Source organism: Equus caballus, chromosome 25 (assembly GCF_041296265.1).
Source record: "Equus caballus isolate H_3958 breed thoroughbred chromosome 25, TB-T2T, whole genome shotgun sequence".
Classification (NCBI taxonomy): Eukaryota; Metazoa; Chordata; class Mammalia; order Perissodactyla; family Equidae; genus Equus; species Equus caballus.
The window spans coordinates 35,294,027-35,314,929 of record NC_091708.1 but is presented as its reverse complement, the minus strand read 5'-3'; the positions used below and the strand labels follow the sequence as shown (position 1 = coordinate 35,314,929).

The 20,903-nt window shown below is 38.8% G+C and overlaps 1 pseudogene; it reads right to left on the bottom strand.

The window, feature by feature from the left end:
* Window positions 1-12,317: 12,317 nt before the first annotated feature.
* On the bottom strand, window positions 12,318-12,894 carry LOC100071170 (divergent paired-related homeobox-like; annotated as a pseudogene).
* Window positions 12,895-20,903: the final 8,009 nt, after the last annotated feature.

Here is a 20,903-nt window from a genome sequence, read left to right as displayed (position 1 = left end):
TAGAACTGAAATTTTCCATTTGTATGGATCTAGTCACCTTCACTCAAATTTCAAGTTGATGCTAAGTAAATAAAGCACATCCCAATTTTATATGCTTTATATCCTTGAGAAAATTACAGGATGCACAGCAATTTGTAGGAGTTTAAAATGGGATCATTTAAACATTTGGAAACATTGTTTTAAAAATCATCTAGCTTGCTTTTGCATTTTAGATGTTAAAGCCCATGTTGTCTTGTTAACAAGGGTGAGATTTGTAATGATCAGATTCAGCATGTGATTTCAACTTGAATCTGAATATTTCTTCCCTAGCTTATTTGAGCCGTTTTCTGAGCAGACTGTCACCAGTATTGGTAACTAATCATTAAAGGGAAAAGTTGCATTGCAACTTGTATGTATTAGTTTCCTGGAAGAACTTTTCTTGTGTTTTAGTGAATGAAGAGAGTTGATGGGATCACTTACTGTAACTCCTTCTACATAAGAACCCCTTCTGCAAGCAGAACACAAATGAACATGCTCAAGGAGTATCCCATTTTCTGGATAAATTGAATAAATTTGCTAGTTACTCCTTTATACTAGCGGTTTCTTTGTATCCCTTTGCTGGCAAGGGAATACAAGGAGTCAAGGCCACTGATCAGAACACCCCACATTTGAGTGGAGTCTTATTTCTACTCCAAGAGCAGTTATTCCCCCAAGTCCAAAATTGGCGGTTTTTTCTTTTTTTAAATAAAATTTTAAAAATGTCCTCAAACCAGTGGAACATAGACACTGGCTGCACTTAGTACTGCCAAAAGCCAAGGTCATTTGCATATATTCCATCAATCTGTCAAGAATTAGGCCTCTCTTTATAACCCAAGGCATGGATGTGCATGCATTCTCTTAGCTGGGCAAACAATTATACTGTAGTTGTGATACAACACATGTGGCTTTTATTTGTACTGCACATATCCACTGTACAGCCACTTGGGAGTATCGTGGTTAGCTTGCAGCAACTGCTGTCTGCATTTATACTGTTTATTGCATATTCTTTTCCCTGGAAGTGAAAGAGAAATGTTTTTCTTGTTGCATTGATTACATTTTATAAATTTGCTTAGCTGGAAAGTTTGGGAAAAGAGGCCTGTTTGTCAATTGTACAACCGATTGTGAAGCTCTAGTGTGAATATTTTTACGTCTGTATTAGACATTTTCTTTGCAAATCTATTGTTCGATTGAAATGTAAATGAAATTAAAGATGGTGTACACCCATCATGTAAAAAGCAGGCACCATCTCTAAGATGGATTTAATGCTCATTTTTAAGGCATATACTCAGCTTCTATTTAAAACTATAATTTAAAATAATTCTGTACAATGAAATGGGGAATATATATGGGAATAAATTCTATTCCATTTATTTCAATTTGAATTTCCAAATTGTAATGTTTCCCTTTGTGCTATAGGAATAGGATTAAATGGGGGAAGGCTAGGACTAATAAGGCCTGTATATGGGGGGAGGGCAGAGATGGAACAATGAGGGTTGTGATGATAGTGAATAGCAAAGAGTGAATTCTGTGTGTTTTTGCTGTAGCACTGAAGTGAAGAGATATTAGCTTTGGCTGTTCACAGAATAGAGCATCATGATTTTCAGTGTTTGAGAGAAAATTGATGGAAAAAGTTTGCAGTACTTGACATGTATTTGCATGCACAAAATAAAATTATTTGTCCACCTTAAAAGTTGTTTGTTTAGTGTCAATATTAAGTTTATGGTGCATTTTAGTTATCTTGATTTCCTTGGTATATTTTTTGGCTTAATTAAGCTACCAGGATACTCATTAAGTTGAAATTTAAGTAAATCACCTGCCTCATGCATGCATCATTGGGAGGGATCTGAAAGAAATGAATAGACCAGGGAGGATGAAATATTTCTCAATTTGATCAGTCACTTCATTCATTCAATATAGACTACCTTTATATGGGAGATGAAGACATAGATAATACTAGCAGTTCACAATCTAGTGGAGAAAATAGGACAAATACATAAATAACTATACAAAGCAGTGTATTATCGAAGTATGAAGACAGTTCTGTGGAACCTCAGAATATGAACAGAGAATAGCCTAAGTGGATCTAGAAACCATTTTCACTGGGCCTTGAGTAGTCTGCACATTCACTCAGCTGATGTATTTTAAGCCCCTGTCTTTACAGGTCATTAAGGTTAAAGGTCAGTGAAACATGAGCCCTTTCTCTAGAAGCTCACAGTGTGGAAAATGGGAAAGACAAATCAGAATAATCAGCTCAGTGAGCTATGTTCTAATGTACGGTGTATGGAGACTCTGAAAGGGAGATTATGGGGTGGGAGGTAGTGGTGGCGAGCCAGAGGGAGTACTACTTTGAGAAAGGACCTTGGACAAGACTTTGCAGGCTGAATAGCATTTCCCCAAGTAGAGATGAGAGAGAAAACACTCAGAGCACCTACTCTACCTTCACAACAACCCACTCTATCTTAGTAGTCCTTCACTGTAGATAGTATGGTCCCTATTTTATATTTGAGACGTTAAGTAACTTCCTCAAGACCTCGTAACTAGAAAGTGGTGGAGTCAGAATTCTGATTGAAGTCTGTCCTTGTTCTACTTCCCAAAGGTGGTGATGGTGGTGGTTGGAACCTATTTTAGCCATACCTATTAGAGTGGAAGGAGTGTTTAAGGAATAGCTCAACTAACTCTTAGAGCACTTAATATGTTCCAGACACAGTTGTTGTTTGTTTGTTTTGAGGAAGATAAGCCCTGATCTAACTGCTGTCAATTCTCCTCTTTTTGTTGAGGAAGACTGGCCCTGAGCTAACGTCCATGCCTATCTTCCTCCACTTTATATGTGGGATGCCTACCACAGCATGGCTTGCCAAGTGGTGCCATGTCCCCACCCGGGATCCGAACCTGCACACCGCGGGCCACCGAAGCGGAACGTGCAACCTTAACCGCTGCGCCACCGGGCTGGCCCTCCAGACACAGTTTTAAATGCTATAGGTATATTATAATCTAGGACCATTATTGTCACCATTTTACACATGAGAAAACTAAGGCAGAGACCTTTGAAAATTTGCCCAAGTTCACACAGCTAGATGAGGTATGTAGGGATCTCTATGAAGGACATTGAATACCATACTAAAGAGACCATTAGGGAATCTTGGAAGTTAGATGATCTGAACAATTTCTGGTTTTAGAAAGATCACTTTGGCAGTAGTGTGAGGTGAAGTTTGGAGACAGACCAGCAGGGAGGCCAGGTCAACAGTCTAGGTAAGAACTCTTTAGAGCATGGCCAAGCAGGGATGCAGGAAAAGAGATGAATTTGAAAAGTAGGAGAGAGCAACTACGAGATTTGTTGTAGAGGGAGTGTAGTAGACATCTACACACTATAGTGAATTAAATTTGCCCTAGAATCCCAGATCTTGTTGCTGACAACAGACCAATATTTGTGAAACGTAATCTTTTTTTTTTTTTGAGCAAGATTAGCCCTGAGCTAACATCTGCCGCCAACCCTCTTTTTGCTGAGGAAGACTGGCCCTGAGCTAACATCCGTGCCCATCTTTCTCTACTTTATACGTGGGACACCTGCCATAGCATGGATTGATAAGCAGTGCTCGGTCCATGCCCAAGATCTGAACTGATGAACCCTGGGCCACCAGAGCAGAGAGCGCAAACTTAACCGCCATGCCACCATGAGACATGTAATCTTGTTTAAGCCCTGGAGTGACTGTTGAGATCCAGAAGAAGAGGGAAAAACTATGGATAGCTGATCCAGGCAAAGGAGAAGAAACTTAATGACGGAAATGAAATTCCAGGAAGATTTTATTCCCTTTGTAGTTAATACCTACTGAAGTAATTATCATGCACTTTAACAAAGATTCAGATTTTTTATAATTGAAAACTCCATAGTGTGGTGGTTCCAAACTTACCTGCACCTTGCAATCACCTAGGGATCTTTTTAAAACCCTAAAGCCCAGATCACACTCCAGGCTGATAAAATCACAATCTCTGAGGGGGGGACAAAGGCATCAGCACTTTTGAAGTTTCCCAGGTGCTTCAAGTGTGCAGAAAAGTTTGAGAATCACTGCCATAATGAATGAAAATGGGTTGGGGGCCTGTCTTAGCCCAGGTGCACTAAAGGACACCTGTCATCAAATGTTCAGGCCTGTGTGGTTTTTTCAGAGACTCATTCAGCAAGTATATTTTTGAGAATTTATGTCTCAGGCATTAGGGATACAGGAATGAACTAGTTCCCTAACTTCATGAAACTTACATTATAGTTGGGGGGCAGACGAAGTAAGTAAAAGGTGAATTTAGATAATGGGTAATACAACCAGAATGAATATAATGCAGCCAGATGATGAGGTTTTGTAAGGTGGGAGTGGTAGTTCTCAGTGCTGTGGACAGTTTTAGTTAGGACAGTCTACGAAACATCTCCATTTCAATCTCTAGTAAGTCTCAAACTTAACATATCCAAATCTGAGTTTCTGGTAACCCCCCAAACTACACCTTCAGTCTTCCTATTCCAGTTACTTCCCCCTTGACTACTCTCACTCACGTCTAGTCCAGCAGCAAATCATGTCACCTCTACCTTCAAAATATATTCAGAATTTGACTACTACTCACCACGTAGGTCCAAGCCACAATTCTCTCACCTGAAGTGTGATATCCTCCTGTTCTCCATGCTTCTGTCCTTGCTTCCCTTCAGCTTATTCTCATCACAGCAGCTAGAGTGATCTCATTAAAATGTTGTCTGATCATTTCACTTCTGTGCTTAAAACCCTCCAAATGCTTCTCATCTCACTCAGTGGAAGCCAAAGTCTTGTCTTTGGAACTCCTCGTGCTCCAGCCACACTGGCTCTGGCGTTCTCCACCACGCTCCCATCGCGGGTCCTTTACATTTGCTAAGGACAGAAGGCTTCCCCCACACCCATCGGATATCTTCATGACTAGATCTCTCACTTTCTTCAGGCCTTTACTGAAAAGTCAACCTCAGTGAGAACTGGATGGAGAGTAATGGGGGGCAGGGGAGGTGCTATTTAAGAAAGATGTTTTAGGGGCTGGCCCTGTGTCCTAGTGGTTAAGTTCGGGCGCTCTGCTTCGGTGGTCCAGGGTTTCACTGGTTCGGATCCTGGGCGCAGACGTGGCACCGCTCGTCAGGCCATGCTGAGGCGGCATCCCACAACTAGAAGGAACCCACAACTAAAATATACAACTATGTACTGGGGGGATTTGGGGAGAAAAACCAGGAAAAAAAAAGATTGGCAACCGTTGTCAGCTCAGGTGCCAATCTTTAAAAAGGATAAACAAATTAAATAAAATAGATGTTTTAACCCAAGAGACTGGATGAGGTTGATTGAAGTATGTTTTTAACTTTATATTCTGAAATAATTATGGATTCACAGGAAGTTGCAAAAATAATACAGAGAGGACCCATGTACCCTTCACGCAGTTTCCCCAATATAGCATCTTACATGACTATAGTGTAATATCAGAACCAGGAAATTGACATTGGTAACAATCTACAGATCTTATTCATATTTGTCTGGCTTCACATGCACTCATTTGCCTGCGTGTGCATTTGTAGTCCTCTGCGATTTTATCACATGTAGATTTGTGGAACCAGCACTATTCTCAAGATAACAGAACTGAAAAAAAAAGATAACAGAGTTGTTCCATCACCTCAGTGATCCCTTGAGCTTCCCCTTTATATTCACATCCATTCCTCTCCCTTACCCCCATTCTCCCATCCCTAACTCCTGACAACTACTAATCTGTTCTCCATCTCTATAGTTTTGTCATTTTTAGAATGTTATATAAATGAAATTATACAGAATGTAACCTTTTAAGATTGGCTTTTTTCACACAGCATAATTCCCTTGAGATCCATCCAAACCTTTGCATGTATTAATGGTTTCTTCCTTTTGGTTGCTGAGTAGTATACCATGGTATGGATGTGCCACATTCTGTTTAAACATTCACCCACTGAGGAGCATTTGGACTGTTTCAAATTTTTGGCTATTACAAATAAAGCTGCTACGAACATTTGTATACATGTTTTTGTGTGGACATAAGTTTTTTGTTTCTGAAGTATTTTTTGAGCAAATAAATTGGTGTACTTTGTCGACCTCTGAAGGAAATGAATAAATTAGATTATAAAGTCAACTTAAAAATAGACAAATCCCTTCAAAATACAATTTACCAAAACAGATACAAGATGAAAAGGAAAATTGGAATAATTCTTGTATTAGTTGTCTATTGTCACATAACAAATTATCCCAAAACTTAGTGACTTAACACAACAACATTTATTATTTCACAGTTTCTGTAGGTCAGGAATCTGCATGTAACTTAGATGGGTCTTCTGTTTCAAGTCTCTCAAAGGCTGCAATCTAGGTGTTGGCTGGGTGGTGGTCATCTCGGCTCAGCTGGGGAACGGCCTGCTTCCAAGCTCACTACCCTGATTGTTGGGTGGATTTGAGTTCTTCCTGAACTGTTAGCATGAGGGCCTCAGTTTTTCATTGTCTCAAGGCTGCCCTCAGTTCCCTGCCACATAAGACTCTGAAGGGCAGCTCACAATCAGTATGGTAGCTTGGCTCATCAGAGCAGCAGGCAAGAAAAGCCTGAGACTGAGGGGGGCTGGGGCCAGGTTGAGAGAGAGAAAGAACTATAAAGGAGTCACAGTCCTTTATAACCTAATCTTGGAAGCGACATCCCATCATATTTGTTGTTATTCCTTGAAAACAAGTCACTAGGTCTAAACTACACTCAGGGACTGCTGTAGCTCCCAAAGACCCCTCCCTCCAGGTATTCGTGCTCTTGTGTAATCCTCTCTCCCTGAGTCTGAACTGGACTTGTGACTTTTTTATCTCCAATCAAGAGATAGAAACCATGCAGGGGAATTTTAAAGAATTATTAAAATCTAATAAACAATTGACCATAAGATACAAGGAAATCCCGTATGGTACCCTATGGCTTAGGGAGAGTACCTAAGGAAGGACAAATTGGAAGGGGGTCCCGTTACCAAGACTGGATTCGGACCTCAATGGAGAAGGTGAAGTTCAGCCCACTAGACAGCAGAGAATTTTGCAGGTTTGCTCAGGCTGGAACTGACTTCTAACAAGGAGAAAGCAAGTCTCTGGACCACAGACGAGCTGCACGGCAGCCTGTGGAGGGAACTGACACCAGGGTAGCCAGGAAACCTTTGGGTACCAATGTAGGCAAGAGGCCTTCCGAAGCTGGTGGGTGCAGGAGGCCCTAGGGCATGGATTTCTGTGCCCTTGAGAGAGCCCCTGGAAAATTATTGCTAGGCCAGACTGAGGTCGCAAGGTCATCAAGGGACTACATGTGCTGGGCCCATGGCTGGGGAAGAGCTCCACTTTATGTTCTTACAGCCGTATCACTGACCATAGCCCCTCCTCCTGCAATGCTCTTATAGTGCTCTCTACTGAGAACAGGTATTGTGCTCACTACAAAAGGAATTCTGTCCATTATTGCAAAGCAAGAAGGGTGAATTGCAAGCTGAGAGGCAATAAATTATTTCTTGGCACAGGAGCCATTTTAGAAGCTGCCTGACATAGCCCTATATCTACTGAAGAAATTGAGTTCATTATGAAAAGCTTCCCACAAAGAAAACAGCAGGCCCGGGTGGTTTCACAGGTGAATTCTATTAAACATTACAGATCAATGTCATTTGTGAATATAGATGCAAAAAATCCTTAAGATGTTAGCAAATGCAGCAATGTATATATATAGTGTAATACATCATGTCCATATAGATTTATCTCAGGAATGTAAGATTGGCTTAACATTTGAAAATCAATGTTACCCACCATATTAACAGAATAAAGGTTTATAGAAATTAAAAATATATACATAAGTAAGAGAAACAAATATTTCTTAAAAAAGACATCTTGCTCCTTACATTTTAAGTGTGTGGGCTGTTTAAAGAAAAATATTGTTATCAAAACTATGAAAGCAAAGAGGTTTTCTGATTTTCTCAGATGCCTTAATCAAAACTTTAAAAAGAAATTTTATTTCTTCTTACAGACAATCCAACATCTAAAGAAGATTTCAATTAACAAAATTAAAGCCTACACTAAAGATACCACTTTTAAAACTTACCAAAAAAATGCTTCTATTATATACGGAAGTAGCCCTTAGTGGTTTTATATTCATTAATACAAAAAGAAAAAGTTGTTTAATTTCTAAGTAAGAAAGATGTATTCAGTTGCCACAAACTGGCCCCATACCCTCAGAAACAAATTTAGTGGAAGACCACATCTTGTTTTATCTGTAATTATAATAATCTGGAAAAACTATAATGGAAGAGCAATCCTTGGAACCTATGCCTCAAGACATTTAAGCATTTCTATATGACTTTCATAACCTTAAATATGTTTAATAGCAGTTTGTAAATCTTCTGGTTGGATCAAGATTTTCCCTTGATAAAAGGCAAATGCTTTAACAGTCACAAAACAGCTTACGGATTTCGTTTTTCCCACTAGAGAATACCTTCAGTACGCTCTACAGATAAACAAAAACCTTACATTACAGGTAAAATACTTTGAAAACTATAAATTATACATGATACTCTCATTAAACAGAAACTTCATTATCCACATCATCCCAAAATTCTGATAAGATAAATTAAGTGGTCCTGTTGAATCTTGTTAGATAACTAACTCACAAACACGGTCATATTCCTGACAGATGCAAATTGCATTATCAACAATGACCCCACTAGATATATCCCTCCATAATATACAACCAGGAGAGTAAATATGCTAAAAGATAGATCAATGAAAATCAGTCTTAAAACTGTACTGGAGGGGCCGAGTGGTTAAGTTCCCGCACTCTGCTTCGGCGGCCCAAGGTTTTGCTGGTTCAGATCCTGGGTGCAGACATGGCACTGCTCATCAGGCCACGCTGAGGCGGCGTTCCACATACCACAACTAGAAGGACCTGCAACTAAAATAAACAACTGTGTACCGGGGGGATTTGAGGAGAAAAAAGACAAAAAAAACCCCAAAAGATGGGCAACAGTTGTTAGTTCAGGGGCCAAACTTGAAAAAAAAAAACTCAAAACTGTACTGGAAAGGACAATTTCAGGTATTATTAACCAAAAAAAATTATTCTTAAGCTCTAGAATATACACTCATAAGTACATACTTCCTAGAATAAATATGCTTAAATTCCTACAATCTCGATATCCAGTCTCACTGAATATCTGACCCTGAGTCTTACTAATGGTCTCCAAAAGTAGATAGCTTCCCCCCAAGAGTCGACAAATGAAAAAAGAAGACCTGAGACAGGGACTTCTAGTTTCCTCCCTGGAGTACCGACAGCCAGAATGGGCACGGGTCCCACCTTTACAATGAAAAAGAATGAGCCTAACTTCAAATTCACGATTTTTTTCTGAACCCATCTGTATTAGTTTTCTTTTGCTGCTGTAAAATATTGCCACAAATTTAGGAGCTTAAACAAACAAAGGAACAAACCTGTTATTTCACATTTTTTTCTAGTTCAGAAGCATGGGCACAGCGTGGCTTAGCTGGGTTCCCTGATTAGGGCTAAAATCCAGGTTTGGGCAGGATTGCCTTCCTATCTGGAGGCTCTGGGGGAGAAGCCACCTCCAAGCTCATTCAGAATTCAGTCCCTTGTGATTGTAGGTGTGAAACCTGCATTTTCTTGCTGGATGTGACCATGATATTCTTTGTTTCCAGAGGCTGTCCACATTCCTTCTCACATAGCTCCCTTTCCTCGCCAAACCAGGAACAAAATGTTAAGGCCCTTTCATACTTCAAATATTTCTTACTTCTGCCACCAGCCAGAGAAAAAGTTTCCTGCTTTTAAAGGCTCGTGTGATTACATTTGGCCCATCTAGATAATCTGGGCTGATCTCCCTGTTTTAAGGTCAACTGATTAATAACCTTAATTACGTCTGCAAAATCCCTTTTGCCAAGTAAGGTAACATATTCAAGGGTGGCTATTTCGTCATATTCACAGTCACAGGGGTTAGGATGTGGGATCTTCTTGGGGGCCATAAATCTGCCCACGCCACTATCAAAGGGCTGAGGTTGCAGAGCAAACAACCGGCCCAAAATCTAAGAGAGCTGTATCCAGAAATGAGACTTGAGAACTTCCTCACCTGGGTTAGATGCAACCAGTAAGAAGAGTTAAGAAGAATTTAGGTAGTATATTTGACGACTTGACGAAGGCCAATTACAGGCTAGCAGGGGAGAGTAAAGCCCTTGGAGGCTGCAAAAATTGGAGGAATCTATGCCCTTTTCTAGGCTCTTTCTCTCCTTGAAGAGGCCCCAACAGGTGTTCACAGAAAAGATAAGAAAGGAACCTAAGGGGATCAGCCCAGTGGCGTAGTGGTTGAGTTTGCATGCTCCGCTTCTGCGGCCCAGGTTCGAAGGTTTGGATCCCAGGAGCCAACCTACACACCACTCATCAAGCCACGTTGTGGTAGGCGTCCCACATATAAAGTAAAGGAAGATAGACACCAATGTTAGCTCAGGGCCAATCTTCCTCAAAACAAAACAAAAAAAAAAGAAAAAAGAAAGGAACCTAAGAAATATTGTGGTGCTGACCTGGGAGAGGGAAATAGCAGACATGCAGAAGGGGCAAGAAGCTACCTAGATCCTTCTATCTCAATTAAGGAACAAAAGCCTTAATATGGGAGGGTGGAAGGGAAACAAGCACTGCTGCCCTTAGGACATTAGTGAAAACTCTGTTGCTAGGGAAAGGAAAAAAAATTTAAAAATCTCCTGGAGGAGGGGCAGGGTTTTGCACTCAACCATGGTCAGGGGAGGGACAGGAGAACCCAGTAGGCCATACCCACAAGATTCAGGGACACAGTACATGGCTAAGACTGAATCTTAATCAGAACAACAGAGAATGTTCCCCATCACTACCCCCCAAAGCCAAACTAACAAGTTTGGAATAGCAAGCAACAACAAAACACTCCTGGAAGAGAGGAAGGAGAGGAAGAAGAGCATGCAAGTAAACCCTCTCTTAGGCATTGCACAAAGGGAATATCTAAAACTCACAATCCAACAGACTTTTTTCCGGCTAACAAATCCCCACCCTAGACGCAGATGTTTCGATAAGAATTTGAAGCCTGAGCTGCATTGAGGGTAACCATAGCAACAACAAACCTAGATTAACTAACTAGGTTAACTCAAACTCCCAACTAGATTAACTCAAACCCTACACTAAGGCCTAGTAGAAGGAAGGGCTTGCCTATTTTCAGGCATAGAAACTATTTACCTCAGTCTTTTCTTTTTCAGTTGATCACATGTCACTTTATTCATAGATGCCACACGTGCAGGGAGAGGGGAGTTAATAGGAAGAAAGCAGGAGGCCTGAGAACTTCCTTGGAAGGGTTTGTGGTGTTTCCATCGTCTTAAGAAGAGTAGAGGGGAGGCAAAAAAAAAATAAATAAAAAAAGAAAAAGAAAAATTGAGGGCTAGGGACATTTGGGTGATCAAAGGACATAAAGTGATGGCTGGGAAGGTGACAGAAAAATAGAAAGTAGAAAAATCAGCCAATGCTTCACTTACTGACGCTAACTAAACCTTCCTAGCTGAAAAATACTGAAAAAAAAGTCAAAGAAGCAGAAAAAAGAAAAAATGATACTATCCTTATCAGTCCCATTTTATATATATATATATAAACATATATTTTTATGGAGGTATAATTTATGTAAACTAAAATGCACAGATTTTCTTTAAAACAATTTTTTTATCCAACTTTGAGATATAATTGACATATAACATTGTGTAAGTTTAAGGTGTACAGCCTGTTGATTTGATACATTTATATATTGCAAAATGATTGCCACCATAGCGGTGGCTAACACCTCGATCCTGTTATATAATTATCATCTCTTCTTTTGTGGTAAGAACATTTAAGAGCTAGTCTCTTAGCCACTTTCAATGATACAATACAGTATCACAGTTCTCTATGTTTTAATGAATTTGCACACCAAGGTAACTGCTGTCCTAATTAAGACATGAAACTTTTCCATCATCCTAATAAATTTTAGTCCCTCTGTGCACTCAATTCCTTCTAACACATGGGCAGCCACTAATCTGCTTTTTGCCACTATAGTACTTCCTGCTGTAGGAATTCATATAAATGGAATTATACAGTATGTAGTCTTTTGTGTCTTTTTTCTTTCACTCAACATAATGTTGAAATGCATCCATGTTGAGTATATCTTGTGTTTGTTCCTTTTTATAGCTGAAAAGTATTCCCTTGTATGGGAATCATTACAAATCATTACAACATGTGAACTTTTGTGTCTGGCTTCACTGGCAAGTTCTTTTTGGAGATGAAGAACAGAAAGAATTACCATTGATACTTGTTCTGAGAACTTGGGATTCCAAAATGGAATAGAAGCAGTATATGTTAGGGTCTTAGCAGCAGCCGAAATGAACTATTTTGTGGCCAGAAAAGTGGTCTATGGGAGCCTTAAAATTGGGGCATATGCAGAGCTGGAATGAAGGCATTGGATGATCTGTATAAACTAGGGATGCAGGGTGGGCACTGTTAGGGGATCTGGGAGGTGTATCCATATTTGTCTTGGAAAAGCTGGTGTTGACTCCTGCCTCAGCCAATTGTTGTTGCTGAGCTTCTTGTTTTTGCTGAATATTCTTGTGTTTGGCATTCTTGAGTTTTCCTCTATGGTTCTTGAACCAAACCTGCACTAACGTTGAATGCTTCTCCATTTTTGAGGCCATTTCTTTCTGAAGTCTGGGGGGTGGGATGCGGGTTCTTATTGAACAGGAGCTGCAAACCTGCCAACTGTTTCTCAGTGAACATGGTTCGTTTCCTTTGTGGATACTCCTGGTGCTTTCCTTTAGGAAGGTCCCCTGGGTCAGACATCCTGTAACCCAGGTGTGTTCCTATGCTCTGGTCCAGTGACCAGAACTACCTCAGTCTTTACTGTCCTACACAAGATGTTCAGTTTTCAACAAAAAACTTACCAGGTATATGAAAATGAAAAAAAAAAAACCTCCTAAGAGACAAAGCAATTATCAGAAGCAGAATCTGATAAGCCATTAACCTTGGAACTGACAGAGAATTTAAAATAACAATGATTAATATGTAAAATGTTGTACCAGGAAACTTAGACAACATGGGTGATCTGATAGAAAATTTCAGCAGAGAGACAGTGACCATAAGAGAGAATCAAATAAAAATGCTAGAAATGAAAAACTCAGTAGTAGAGATGAAGAATGTCTTTGACGGGCTCACCAGTAGACTTGACAGAGCCAAGGAAAGAATTAGTGAACTTGAAAGTAAGTCAATAGAAATTACTGAAATGGAAACACAAGAAGAAAAAGAGTGGAAAAAAAAAAAAAAAAGACGAGCAGAGCATTCAAGAATTTTGAAACAACAACAAACAGTTTAAATGTTAATGTAACTGGAATACCAAAAGGAGAAGAGAGAACAGAACATAAAAATATTTGAAGAATTAATGGTCAAGAATTTTCCAAAATTAATAACAGTGGGTTAGGGGCTGGCCCCGTGGCCAAGTGGTTGGGTTCGCACGCTCTGCTGCAGGCGGCCCAGTGTTTCGTTGGTTCAAATCCTGGGCGCGGACATGGCACTGCTCATCAAACCATGCTGAGGCAGCGTCCCACATGCCACAACTAGAAGGACCCACAACGAAGAATATACAACTATGTGCCGGGGGCTTTGGGGGGAAAAATTTTTTAAAAAAATCTTAAAAAAAAATAACAGTGGGTTAAAGAGGAAGTCTCAAGGGAAATTGAGAAATATTTTGAACTGGGGACCAGCCCAGTGGCATAGTGGTTAAGTTTGCACACTCCACTTTGGTGGCCTGGGATTTGCAGGTTTGGATCCCGGATGTGGACCTACACACCGCTCATCAAGCCATGCTTTGGTGGCGTCCCATATACAAAATAGAGGAACATTGGAACAGATGTTAGCTCAGGGACAATCTTCCTCACCAAAAAAAATTTTGAATTGAATGAAAATGAAAATAGAACATATCAAAAATTATGGGGTGCAGCTAAAGTAGTGCTTAGAAGAAAATGTATAGCATTAAATGCTTATGTTGGAAAAGAAGAAAGTTCTCAAATCAACGATTGAAGTGTCTACTTTAAGAAACCAGAAAAAAAGTAAAGCAAACCAAACCCAAAGCAAGCAGAAAGAAGGAAATAATAAAGAGCCAAAACCAATATAATTGACAACAGAGAAACAATAGAGAAAAATCAATGAGACCAAAAGGTGGTTCTTTGAAAGACCAATAAAATTGATAAACCTGTAGTCAAACTGACCAAGGATAAAAGGGAGATGACACATATTGCCAATATTAGAAATGAAAGAGGGACTATCACTACAGACCTCATAGATATTAAAATGATAAGAAGAGAATACTAGGAACAACCCTATGCCCATAAATTTGACAACACACATTAAACAGATCAATTTCTTGAAAGATACAAATTACCAAAACGAACTCAAGACAACCTGAATAGTCATATATTATTAAAGAAATTGAATCTGTAAGATAAAATCCTTCCAAAAATGAAAAGTCCAGGCCCAGATGGTTTCACTAAATATTCTACCAAATACTGAAGGAAGAAGTGATGCCAATTCTACACAATCTCTTCTAGGAAACAGAAGAGGAGGAGGAGGAAACACGTTCCAACTCATTTTACCAGACCAATATTACTCTGATACCAAAACCAGACAAAAATATTATAAGAAAAGAAAATCACACATCAATATCTGTTATTAACATAGACATGAAAATCTCTGACCAAATATGAGGCATGTGGCTATATGGTCTCTGTTGCAACTATACAACTCCTCCCTGTAGTGTTAAAGCAGCCATAGACTATACATAAATGAATGAGCATGAGTGCATTCCAATAAAACTTTATTTGCAAAAAGAGATGGTTGGCTCTCAGCCATAGTTTGCTGACCCCTAATGTAGGTCAATGGAACAGAATAGAGAGCCCCTAAATAAATCCACACAAATATAGTCAACTGTTTTTTGACAAAGGTGCATAGACAATTTAATGGAGAAAGTGAAACTGGCTAAAGGTTATAGGGAACTCTACTGTTTCTGCAATGCTTCTGTAAGTCTGAAACTCTCTCAAAAAGTTTAAAAAAAAGAAAAACTGGGGCATAGACAGTTTCTTTTCAATGGATGATGATCTGTAATCAAGACAATAAATTTACGTTTAGACTTAAATTTTATTTGTTTTTCTCCTCCTCTCTTTTTACCTTTTGTTGATCCTTTGCTTTTTTAAAAAAATTGAGTTCATAATGGTTTACATCGTTGTGAAATTTCAGTTGTACATTATTTCTTGTCCATCACCATATAAGTGCTCCCCTTCACCCCTTGTGTCCACCCCTCACCTGCCTTCCACTGGTAACCACTGAACTCTTCTCTTTGTCTGTGTGTTTGTTTATATTCTACATGTGAGTGAAATCATATGGTGTTTGTCTTGCTCGGTCTGGTTTATTTCACTTAGCGTAATACCCTTCAGGTCCATCCATGTTGTTGCAAATGGGATGATTTTGTCTTTTTTATTGCTGAGTAGTATTCCATTGTATATATATACCACATCTTCTTTATCTAATCATTGGTCAGTGGGCACTTGGATTGCTTCCACATCTTGGCTATTGTGAATAGTGCTGCAATGAACACAGAAGTGCATATGTTACTTTGGATTGTTGATTTTAAGTTGTTTGGGTGGATACCCAGTAGTGGGATAGTTGGATCGTATGGTAGTTCTATTTTTAGTTTGTTGAGGAATCTCCATGCTGTTTTCCATAGTGGCTGAAACAGTTTGCATTCCCACCAGCAGTGTATGAGGGTTCCCTTTTCTCCACACCTTCTCCAATGTTTGTGATTTTTAGTCTTAGTGATTATAGCCATTTTAAAAGGTGTAAGGTGGTATCTTAGTGTAATTTTGATTTGCATTTCCCTCATGATTAGTGATGTTGAACATCTTTTCATGTGCTTATTGGCCATCTGTATCTTCTTTGGAAAAATGTCTGTTCATATCGTCTGTCCATTTTTGATCAAGCTCTTTGTTTTTTTGTTGTTCAGTTGTGTGAGTTCCTTATATATTATGGAGATTAACCCCTTCTTGGATATATGATTTGCGAATATTTTCCCCCAATTCGTGGGTTGTCTTTTTGTTTTGATCCGAGTTTCTTTTGCCTTGCAGAAGCTCTTTAGTCTGATGAAGACCCACTTGGTTATTTTTTCTTTTGTTTCCCTTGTCTGAGAAGACATGGCATTTGAAAAGATCCTGTTAAGTTTGATGTCAAAGAGTGTACTGCCTATATTATCTTCCAGGAGTTTTATGGTTTCAGGACTTATCTTCAAGTCTTTGATCCATTTTGAGTTTATTTTTGTGTATAGTGTGAGATAATGGTCTACTTTCATTCTTTTGCAAGTGGTTATCCAGATTTCCCAACACCATTTATTGAAGAGACTATCTTTTCTCCATTGTATGCTCTTGGCACCTTCATTGAAGATTAGCTGTCTGTAGATGTGCGGTTTTATTTCTAGGCTTTCAGCTCTGTTCAATTGATCTGTGTTCCTGTTTTTGTACCAGTACCATGCTGTTTTGATTACTATGGCTTTGTAGTATATTTTGAAGTCAAGGATTGTGATGCCTCCAGCTTTGTTCTTTTTTCTCAGGATTGCTTTAGCAATACGGTGTCTTTGGTTGCCCCATATGAATTTTAGGATTCTTTTTTCTATTTCTATGAAGAATGTCATTGGGATTCTGACTGGGATTGCATTGAATCTGTAGATTGTTTTGGGTAGTATGGATATTTTAACTATGTTTATTCTTCCAATCCATGTGCATGGAGTCTCTTTCCATTTCTTTATGTCATCATCTATTTCTTTCAATAATGTCTTATAGTTTTCATTGTATAAGTCCTTCACCTCCTTGGTTAAATTTATTCCTATATATTTTATTCTTTCTGTTGTGACTGTAAATGAGATTCTATTCTTGAGTTTTCTTTCTGTAAGTTCATTATTAGAGTACAGAAATACAACTGATTTTTTGTAAGTTGATTTTGTACCCTGTAACTTTACTGTAGTTGTTAATTGTTTCTAAACGTTTTCTGATGGATTCTTTAGGGTTTTCTATATATAAGATCATGTCATCTGCAAACAGCAAGAGTTTCACTTCCTCACTCCCTATTTGGATTCCTTTTATTCCTTTCTCTTGACTAATTGCTCTGGCCAAAACCTCTAGCACTATGTTGAATAAGAGTGGTGATAGTGGGCATCCTTGTCTTGTTCCTGTTCTCAGAGGGATGGCTTTCAGTTTTTGCTCATTGAGTATGATGTTGGCTGTGGGTTTGTCATATATGGCCTTTATATGTTGAGGTAATTTCCTTGTATCCCCATTTTGTTAAGAGTTTTTATCATAAATTGTTGTTGGATCTTGTCAAATGCTTTCTCTGCATCTATTGAGATGAACATGTGGTTTTTATTCCCCATTTTGTTAAAGTGGTGTATCACACTGATTGATTTGTGGATGTTGAACCATCCCTGTATCCCTGGTAAAAATCCCACTTGATCATGATGTATGATCTTTTTGATGTATTGCTTTATTTGGGTTGCCAGTATTTTGTTGAGGATTTTTGCATCTATGTTCATCAGCAATATTGGCCTGTAGTTTTCCTTTTTTGTGTTGTCCTTGTTTGCCTTTGGTATCACAGTGATGTTGGCCTCATGGAATGTGTTAGGAAGCATTCTGCCTTCCCTGATGTTTTTGGAATGACTTGAGAAGGATTAGTATTATATCCTCTCTGAAAGTTTAGTAGCATTTTCCAGGGAAGCCATCTGGTCCTGGGCTTATATTTTTTGGGATGCTTTTTATTACTGTTTCAATCACTTTACTTCTGATTGATGTATTCAGATTATTTATTTCTTCTTGATTCAGCTTTGGCGGGTTGTAGGAGTCTAGGAACTGATCCGTTTCTTCTAGATTGTCCATTTTGTTGCATATAGCTTTTTATAGTATTTTCTTATAATCCGTTGTATTTCTGTGATATCTGTTATTTCTCCTCTTTCATTTATATTTTTATTATCTGAGCTTTCTCTCTTTTTTCCTTTGTAAGTCTGGCTAGGGGTTTGTCAATTTTGTTTATCTTCTCAAAGAACCAGCTCTTTGTTTCATTTATCCTTTCTGCTGCCTTTTTTGTTTCAATTGCATTTATTTCTGCTCTGATTTTTATTATTTCTCTCATTCTGCTGACTTTGGGCTTTGTTTGTTTGTCTTTTTCTAATTCAGTTGGGTGTAGTTGGAGATTGCTAACTTGGGACTTTGCCTGTTTGGTAAGGTGAGCCTGTATTGTGATGAATTTCCCTCTTATTACTCTTTTGCTGCATCCCATATGAGTTGGTATGGTATGTTTTCATTTTCACTTGTCTCTAGATATTTTTTGACTTCTCCTTTAATTTCTTCAATGATCCATTGGTTGTTCAGTAGCATGCTGTTTACTCTCCACATCTTTGTCCCTTTCCCACCTTTTTTCTTGTAGTTCATTTCTAGTTTCGTAGCATTATGGTCAGAAAAGATGCTTGATATGATTTTAATCTTCTTAAATTTATTGAGGCTTGCCTTGTTTCCCAACATATGGTCTATCCTTGAGAATGTTTTGGGTGCACTTCAGAAGAATGTGTATTCTGCTGTTTTTGGATGGAGTGTTCTATATAAGTCTATTAAGTCCAACTGGTCTAGCTTTTCATTTAATTCCACTGTTTCCATGTTGATTTTCTGTCTGGATGATCTATCCATTGATGTGAGTGGAGTATTGAGGTCCCCTACTATTATTGTGTTATTATTAATATCTCCTTTTAGGTTTGTTAATAGTTGCTTTATGTACTTTGTGCTCCTGTGTCGGGTGTGTAGATATTTACGTGTTACGTCTTCTTGGTGGAGTGTCCCTTTAATTATTACATACCACCCCTCTTTGTCTCTCTTATCTTGAAGTCTTCTTTGTCTGATATAAGTATTGCAACACTTGCTTTCTTCTGTTTGCCATTAACATGGAGTATCATCTTCCATTCCTTCACTCTGAGCCTGTGTTTGTTGCTGGAGCTGAGATATCTTTCCTGAAGGCAGCATATTTTTGGGTCTTGTTCTTTAATCCATCTCACCACTCTGTGTCTTTTTATTAGAGAATTCATTCCATTTACCTTTAAGGTGATTATCGATGTAAGAGGGCTTAATGCTGCCATTTTATTACCTGTTTTCCAGTTCTCCTGCATTTCCTTTGTTTCTCGTCCCATGTGTTTTGGTCTACCAATTGAGTTACGTAGCTTTTTTATGTTGTGTTTCTTTGTTTTCTCCTTATTGATTATTTGTGTCTCTGTTCTGCTTTTTCTTTAGTGGTTGCCATGAGGTTTCTATGCAAAATCTTGTAGGTAAGATAGTCCATTTTCTGATGGCCTCTTATTTCCTTAGAATAAACCAATTCCGGCCCCATCCTCTTCCCCTCTTATATTGTTTTTGTCACATCTTATTCTACCTTGTGTTGTGACTTTGTGGTTAAAATGAGATTATCTTTGTTTTTGTTTTTCCTTCCCTTTATCTTTAATGTTATACTTGAGTATTTGCTAACCTGTTCTGACGTATAGCTACAATTTTCTGATTTTGTCTACCTATTTATTTGCTTACTCTGTGCTTTGTAACCCTTTTCTCCCCCCCCCCCCCACACCTTTTTGTTTTTAGGTATGAGGGCCTTCTTGAGGATTTCTTGTAGTGGGGAGGTCTTGTGGCTACAAACTCCCTTAGCTTTTGTTCATCTGGAAAAGTTTTTATTTCTCCATCATATCTGAAGGACATTTTCACTGGAGTATTCTTGACTGAAAGTTTTTGTCCTTCAAAGATTTGATTCTGTCATTCCAGTCTATCCTAGACTATAAGTTTTCTGCAGAGAAATCCTCTGAAAGTCTAATATTGGTTCCTTTGTAGGTTATTTCCTTCTGCCTTGCTGCTGTTAGTATTTTTTCTTTGTCATTCACTTTTGCCAGTTTCACTACTACATGCCTTGCAGTAGGTCTTTTTACATTGACACATTTAGGAGATCTGATAGCTTCTTTCACATGGATTTCCATCTCCTTCTTCAGATTTGGGGAGTTCTCTGCTGTTATCTCTTTGAACAAGCTTTCTGCTCCATTGTCCTTCTCTTCTCCCTCTTGAATACCTATAGTTGTTATGTTGCATTTCCTCATTGAGTCGGATATTTCTCGGAGACTTTCTTCATTTCTTTTTAGCCTTAGTTCTCTCCCCTCCTCTATCTGGAGCATGTCAATATGTCTATCTCGATTATGCTGATTAGCTCCTCTATGATGTCCACTCGAGTGTTCAGGGAATCCATATTTTGTTTTATCTTGTTGTGTCTTTCATCTCCAATATTTCTGATTGGTTCTTGCTTGTTTTTAAATTATTTTTAAAAGATTTTATTTTTCCTTTTTCTCCCAAAGCCTCCCGGTACATAGTTGTGTGTTTTTAGTTGTAGGTCCTTCTAGGTGTGGCATGTGGGATGCTGCCTCAGCATGGCTTGATGAGTGGTGCCATGTCTGCACCCAGGATTTGAAGCAGCAAAACCCTGGGCCACTGAAGCAGAGCGCGTGAACTTAACCACTCGGCCATGGGGCTGGCCCCTAATTGGTTCTTCTTTTTAGCTTCAATCTCTTTTGTGAAGTAGCTCCTGAACTCATTGAATTGTTTCTCTATATTCTCTTTTAACTCGTTGAGTTTTTTCTTTTCAAAGATTGGCACTTGAGCTAACAATTGTGGCCAATCTTCTTTTTTTTATTGCTTTTTCTCCCCAAATCCCCCCAGTATATAGGTGTATATTTTAGTTGTGGGTCG